Raw genomic sequence first — 8159 nt, forward strand, 5'->3', positions numbered from 1 at the left:
CAAGTCAATTGTTATTATCTTCTTTCTTTGGCCTTTTTTGTGGCCACAAACTTGCATTTTAGATAATTGATTCTACAGGTAAGTGAAGCGTATAGAAATTAACATATTTGCGTGTACGTGGGATCAAGATTCTCCCTTGATATGATATTTCTAAGTAGATATACTCACACAATTGATAGTTAATGAATAAAAATATAATAAATAAGTAAATATTGATTGTACAAAAATAAAAGTACATTTGTTTTAAAAAATCTTTCAAAGCTCAAATATTTTAAGATTATAAAATTTATATATATATATATATATATTTCATTCTATGTCTTCAATTTTAAATTTTAAGGACCTAATGATATAAATTTGTGTAGTCAAATTTTGATATTTTCGTATTTAATACTATATTAAGTATTAATTATTATATTTTTTTAAAAGGGAGGGTACATGCACCAACAAAAAATGCTATCGCCAAAGTTTTTAATTAATTTTTTAGTAAATTGGAAAAAATCAATTTTTATTTGCTGAAAATTTTTTATATTGCCAAAAAATTAATAACCACAATAATTCTTATAGACTGATTTATCTTTGCACCCACTTCTGCAAGCACCCTTTCTCTTCAATTTCTCCTTTATTTTTGGCACATAAATTTGTTAAATGTTCTTTACTCTTTCTCCCGTTATTTGAAAATTAAGGCTATTTTCAACAACCAAAAAGTTAAATAAAACAAAAGAATTGAAGTAGTTTTTCAGTGGAGATCATCAAGCATTTATTAAAATGAAATCATTATGTAGAGTGGATTGTATGAATATAACAAACAAGTCATTTTACTTTCCATAAAAACCAAGAGTTGAAAGTCAAAATTAGAATTTCAGCAAGAGTATTTCCATAAAAACCAAGAATTTCCATAAAAATATTACTGCTATTGTTTATTGTTTTTTTTCATCATTTTAGCAACTGACAAGTAAATTTCAAATGATGTATCACTCATCAACATTGCTGTAATGATTGCAATTGTTAGTTAACTCATTCTTCCTAATTTTTATATATATTTTTTTCTTCTGCAAAACTACCATAAATCAAAGGTGTCACAATTTAAAAAAAATAAAAAAAGCATCTAAAATCATCAAAACCTAACTACAATGATCATGGTCATAACCTGTATATTTTACAAAAAAAAACTGCAAGTCACTTGCTCTTGCTGTACACACACCTGTGCCATATAACATTAAAGAGGGTCAATTTTACTAGCAATGAGATTCCTCTGCTTCATTTTATTCTCTGTTTGCCATTCAATATCCGCAATGAATAAATGAAGAGTTTATTGTAACAGTGTTTTTTTCAATCACAATATTGTGTTACTATTAAATATTCATCATAGGAGCCCAGGCTCTTTTCAATTATACTATACTACTCACAATCATAGAAGATCATTAAATCATCTTATAACATTAGATTCCTTGAGAATAAGCATTATAGTAAGCCACCAAATCTAGTCTTTGTTAAATTGGCCCTCCTTTCCACTAAAGCTAATGTAACCAAAAAACTAGAGCCATCACAGCTGGATGGTCTGGACGACAGTAAGATTGTGTGCGCTGCTTAATCTTTTTATCACCATCACTTAAGGCAGCTACCTCAACTCTCTATATAGGTAACATCTATAGTCAAGAATCAAACAAAAAACAAAAGGTTTCCTCTTTCTTTCACTTGAAGTAAAAGCAAAAGCAAATCATGAGTTCATTAATCGCAGTACTATAAAAGAGTTTAGTATAAAATTCAGCTCAATACTAAATTCTAATCCAAAACACTGACCTCTTTCCTTTGTTTGCATCGTATTAGTTTTTCTTTTTCAAGAGAAAAATCTTCTTCTCTTACCATTTTTCTAGGAAAAAATAAAAGAATTTTGTGCATTCATTAGCTTTTGTAGCACATGAATTTAAAATGCGGATATCACTCAACCTTTAGGAAAAAAGGGAAAAAAAGATGAAAAATAGTTTATTAAAGTTTGGTCTTTTAGCAATATTTCAAAACACCCACATATGAAAATCAATAATTATGTATACATAATGTACCTTCATTTTAAAATACAAATTTGAAATTATAAAATAAAATTGTACCTTGTGAGTGCATCACGACCACCAACTTCACTAATCCGTTAAACAACCCAATAAAAAGTGAAAATTAAAATAGTAATTTATAAAAAAAAATAATGAAAATCAATAGCCTTGTTCAATTTGTAGAAATGTATGCCGGTTAAATGGTGCGAAGCCAGTGGTCATCATTTTGAGTAATCTTTTTTAATACATTAGTATTTAAGGGTTATCAACCAGCAAATAAAATAGACAAGTAAGAAATATAACAAAAAAATAATATGTGCATGTGTAATTTACTTCATAAACATTTTGTTTATGTTTATTTATGGTTATTTATAATTACCTATTGGTATGCTTTTCTTTAATCCTTTTTAATTTCTTTAAAGAAATTCCATCCTTAACCTCAGCTTGCAAGGGAAATACTAAATTACTAACCCTACGGCATCCAAACTTAAAACTGTAAGGACTAAGGAGAAATCTCTATCAAGTAAAACAAAAATTAAAGAAAAAAATTCCCAATTGATTTTTTTTTTCCCCTTAAGCTATAGTAATCGATAGAACATGCCTTTTTTCCCCCTCTAATTTAACCCCCTATTTTCTTATTTTATATTTTGTTTTAGTATTCTCAAACAATTATTCCGATAATAAAAACTAATCTGCAGATTTTTTCATAGGTCGATGAAGTTTTGGTTATCAAAGTTTGAGGCTTTAAGAAGCCCAAAAAAAAAAAAAAAGAATAAAGAGATAGCAAAAATGTAGAGCAGAGCAACATCGCGTTGTGTTTATTTAAAAAGGAAAAAAAAACTATTTTTATTGGCATAAATATTCTTGTATTTTTGCTTATCCATCAATTCCAATGTTACAGTACATACGATTTGCATAAAATAAAAAGTTTGCATGCAACAAATTATTCAGCGCGCGTAGAGAGGAGATAGCAATTAGCAAATTACTCTACAGACTAGTTAGCTTTTCACTATTTGTGTACTGTTTTAAACCTGATAATGGTATCATTAGGATTTGTTTGGGGATAAAAAAAGGAGATTAATTAATTAAGAAAATGGAATTGTTGGTGGGATTTGCTGAAGAGTTTTGTGCACTCCTCATTTTTCTCCACCAGTCATCTTACTTGTAAAATGCAATGACCAAACTATCCTCACCAAAGCCTAGACATTTACTTGTGTATTCAAAGGCTATTTTGGGAAGACAAGCATAAAAAATTATAAAGGATAGTGAGCAAAAGAAGGCAACGGAAGAGAGGGGGAGGAATAAAAGATGGGAGTGGGGCGTTACATAGGGAACATGGCTACCTACTTCTCTGTTATGTTTCTTTAGGAGGCAGAAGGATTCGGCCAAGCTAAAAAAAAAAAAAAATTTCTTCATATTGGGATTGGGTTTTATTTTTGAGCTTTTGATCTCTATTTTTTGTTTTAAATAGAAATTATTTATTTTTATTATGGTAAACCTATAAACTGACTTGAGCGTCAGAAGGTTCACGTTGAAAAAACTTCCAGTGCCTCTTACCGTCTTCTGTGATTTCAAGTATTCGTAGGTTAATCGCTAGTGATTGCAGGACATCTTGACAATTGACCAGCCGATTCTCCACCAAATAAATTTAATGCTGGTGCAGTAATATGATATTAAGTCGCTAACCGACTAGATCAGATTTTGACATCAACATTGTTTTCTAATTCTCTAATCCGTTTCTGCAAAGAAAAATAAAAATAATAATTCAACAAACCTATGATTTCCTAATTCTAATCGGAAAAGTATTTATCATGATATAATTAGGATAAATGTTGTTTCACCCTGTACAGATTAAGTTAATTACCTAATAATTAATTCTAATTAGTCCATATATTTTTTAACATTATTTAGAACACCCTTATTTAAAAACAAAAACATATTTCGTTGAAATTTCACAAAGAAATAAACTTTCTAGAATGGATGTGAAGCAATCAAACAATATTCAATCAATAAATCAAGTAAATCACAAAATCATTTAAACACTCCCAATAAATCAATTAATACATGCATTAATTCCCAACAACTTTGAGTCAACGTAAGCACTTCCAATATATCTTTGTGAGTGTGTGCGTGCGTGTGTGTGTGTGTGTCAACAACATCAATCAACTTCCTTCAATTTTAATTTATAAAAAGATGATTATAATTAATAAAGATAAATAACAAAAATATAAATTAAATAAGCAATCACAAGACATATAATTTAATGAGGAAATCTTTGATCTTTATAGGTCTTGTTTAGAATTAAGGTTGGGTAACTATAACTTAAAAGTTACAGAACTAAAACATATGATAAACAGTAGCCGATATATAACTTAGAAGTTAAGTTGATTTGATTTTATACTTGGATGATAAAAAAAAATCTATATAACTTCACTAATTTTGTCAAAATTATTATTTAACAATTATATTTAGCACATAGTATTAATTTTATTTGATAGTTGCAACTTTTTTCCAACAATAATTGTACGTTAAAAGATATAACACCTCGGTACTAAATAAGACCATAATTTAAGGAAAAAAATCTCGACATGTGATTATATCCACGTGCAAATGAAACAATCACTATGAAAATAATGTGAGTTTATATTGATTCCAGAACACTTGCGAAGCATCGCACTGGTAAACACTTTGTATCTAAATTATATTCCATCAACCCTCACAATCCTCACAAATTTTTTCCTTGTGAATCAAATGTTGAATTCTCTTCATGTGATATAAGAGTAATAGGATAATGGGTGTGTGGGTATTCTTCTCAGATTTAAAACTTACAATCTCAATGGCCTCACATCAATAAACTTGTTTCTTCCAATAAACTTGTCTCCGGAATCTAAAAATAAGATCCATTCATCTATTTGCGAACTCAAAAGTAATGAAGTGACTCTTTCATCCTTGAACCTATATCATTAATAGATTTTGACACAAGATTTTGATAAACCGTAATAAATGAGATAATTCAATCTTTACTCCAATTAATAGAGGATCTACCTATGTTACAATAGTGGTATGGTACCAAATTAGTCGTTTTTAATCTTCAATTTTTCTTGTTAGGATTAAGAATTTAATAGAAATTAAGTTAGTCAATTTTTAGATTTGGATATAGACCCACGATTAATCCAGAACACAAATGATTCTCTATTTCAGATTGAAGAAACGCTGTAATGGAGCAAACACATGATTTGCAATTTACAATTTGAAAACATGAGTTGGATCGTTGGATGGTAATTCACTTTACGATGAGAATGTTTTATTAGAACTTGTGTTTATCAAAATAGAACAAGTTACTTTCAATTTGCTTGCTTCGCAATCTGAATCTGACATCATGTTGGTTAGAATCAAACTTCGATCTTAATCAAGAATCAAGATCAACATTTCTGTATTGACTAATGGGAAATCCAATGATCAAGATTTTTCTAGAAAAATAAGACACGGAAGTGATCCCCACACGACAAGTAAGCAGCTTCGAATCTGACGAGCTTAAAATTGTTATATTTTCTCTCTAATCAATCTGCATTAGACGAAAGCCTCCCTGCCATTTGCCAAATACATATATTTTATTATTACTCAATCAATCCAATTGTCTTAATTCTTAAAAAAGAAAAAGATAAAAAAAATTCAATCAATCGAACCCACCATGATTAATTTTTTTAACGTATATTTGAGACACTTTTTTCTTATCACTAAATTCTTCCTTTTTTTGGCAACAATAAATAATGTTTTAATTAATTCTAAAATGATTTTTTTTCTATTTATTAATTAACATAAAATTAAAATATATATTGGTGGAATTTTTTTTCGAAGATGACTATTTATAAAAAGATCAAGCTAATATAGACAACTTGGAATCTAGATTACTCAAACTATTTATGTAAGTCTTTTTTTTTTCTTGGAGTTTCTTTATTCTTTTTATAATAAAAGTATAACTTTGTGATTAATTTTCAGGATTTTGATCAGAAGCGCACAAGATGCAGGTCAATTTTTCATTGGATAGGTTGTTGGATGGTGACACGTGTCACTATAATGTGCACGAGGATGCACATATATCAGCCCTCTAATTTTGAATTAGATGTATGAGTTTAATATTTGTAGCTAATGACACCCAAACTAAATCCCCAACTTTTATCACCATCTCAAGTAAGGATAATTTTGAATTTGTATCCAATTGACCCCTAACCCCTACTCAAATAAATGAAATACCCATATAACTGTTGGATCATAAACTTGATCCAAGATGAATAAATCAAGCCCAACTCATGGAAGATTCCATGAGTAGGTATGGTTGGTGAAGTAGGTGAGTGGTAGGTTTTAATGGATGGTGAGGATTTGTTTATTAGTTGAATAAATGAATGGTTGTGATTAGTTTGTTTCATGTATAAATACCTCCTCTCCCATTTGGTTTAAACATCAAGTGAAGTAGCAAAATCTCTAAGGTGTAGAGAGTGAAAAATAAGAGTTGTAATTGGTGAGGAGTGTTGTTGAAGAAATAAAATAGTGTGTTTTTTGTGTGTTTTATTTGTTAATTCTCCAACAAAATGGTATCAGAGTTAGTGTTTAATGCTATATATAGTCATATAGCATATCAAATCGAAGACCTCGAAGAGAGGAACGTGACGCCGCAATAATCATCCGGATCCGAGACCCAACGCGCCCACACTTGCCGCCGGAAGTTTTCTGTCCTGACGCTAAGTCGACTCACCGAGTTGAACCAAGCTGAGCCGAACTGAACCAAGCCGAGCCGAGCTGAACCGAGTCAAGTCGAACCGAGCCAACTCGAGCTGAACCAATCCGGACTGAACCAAGACTACCAAGCCGGCATTGACCGTTGCCCGACGTTGACCGTTGACTAGCATTGACTGTTGACCATTGACCGAAAGTTGACTCGAGTCATTCCCAAGGTTTTTCGACGTGCCAGATCCATCTGTGCTTTCAGAATCTCCAAATTCTCACTCAATTTGTGAGTTATGGCAAACGGTGGTATGATTTCATTTCAAGTTCCACAATTAAAGGGAAGTAAGTTTGACAATTGGAGTATTAAAATGAAGGCTCTATTGGGCGCACATGACGTATGGGATATCGTGGAGAAAGACTTTATTGTGCCAGAAAATGAAGCCACTTTAATTGCGGCGCAGAAGGAGAATTTAAAAGACTTGAAGAAGAAAGAGAATAAAGCAAAGTATCTCATCTTTCAATCATTATATGAAGATTCTTTTGAAAAGATTGCTGGTACAACCTCCTCAAAAGAAGTATGGGAGAAACTAGAGACTTCTTACAAAGGAGCAGAGCAAGTTAAAAAGGTTCGTTTCCAAACATTACGAGGAGAATTTGAGTCCTTACACATGAAGGCATCGGAGTCAATTTCTGACTACTTTACTCGGGTTGTGACCGTTTCCAATGAATTAAAAAGAAATGGCGAGGAGTTAAAAGAGGTAAGGATCATTGAAAAGATACTTTGATCAGTAGACTCGAAGTTTGACCATATTGTTGTGACAATTGAAGAAACAAGAGATTTGGAGGATATGACGATCAAGCAACTTCAAGGAAGGTTGCAAGCCTATGAAGAAAAACAAAAAAAAAAGCAAGGAATCGAAGAACAACTTCTCAAGATGGAAGTCAATCCGACAACGAAAGAAGACACTATGTCCGAGGTAGAGGTCGAGGACGAGGTAGAGGTCGTGGTCATGGACGAGGTTCGAATTTCAACAACAACAACTCAAATTATGCCAAAGGAGAAAGCTCAACCAGAGGACGAGGCAGAGGCAATCTAAGATCGAGGTATGACAAATCCCAAGTACAGTGCTATAATTGTCAAAAGTTTGGGCATTATGCTTCAGAATGCAGAGCTCCAAGCACCAGAATTGATGAGAGAGTGAACTATGCTGAAGAGAAAAATGGTGAAGATGGCACACTTTTACTAGCACGCAATGACACAAGTGGAGATCAAGAAAATACATGGTATCTTGACACAGGTGCTAGCAATCATATGAGTGGAAATAGAAGCATGTCCATGCAACTAAGTGAATCTGTGAATGGCAGTGTCGCTTTTGGAGATGATTC

This window comes from Citrus sinensis, chromosome 9 (assembly GCF_022201045.2).
Source record: "Citrus sinensis cultivar Valencia sweet orange chromosome 9, DVS_A1.0, whole genome shotgun sequence".
In the NCBI taxonomy this organism is placed as follows: Eukaryota; Viridiplantae; Streptophyta; class Magnoliopsida; order Sapindales; family Rutaceae; genus Citrus; species Citrus sinensis.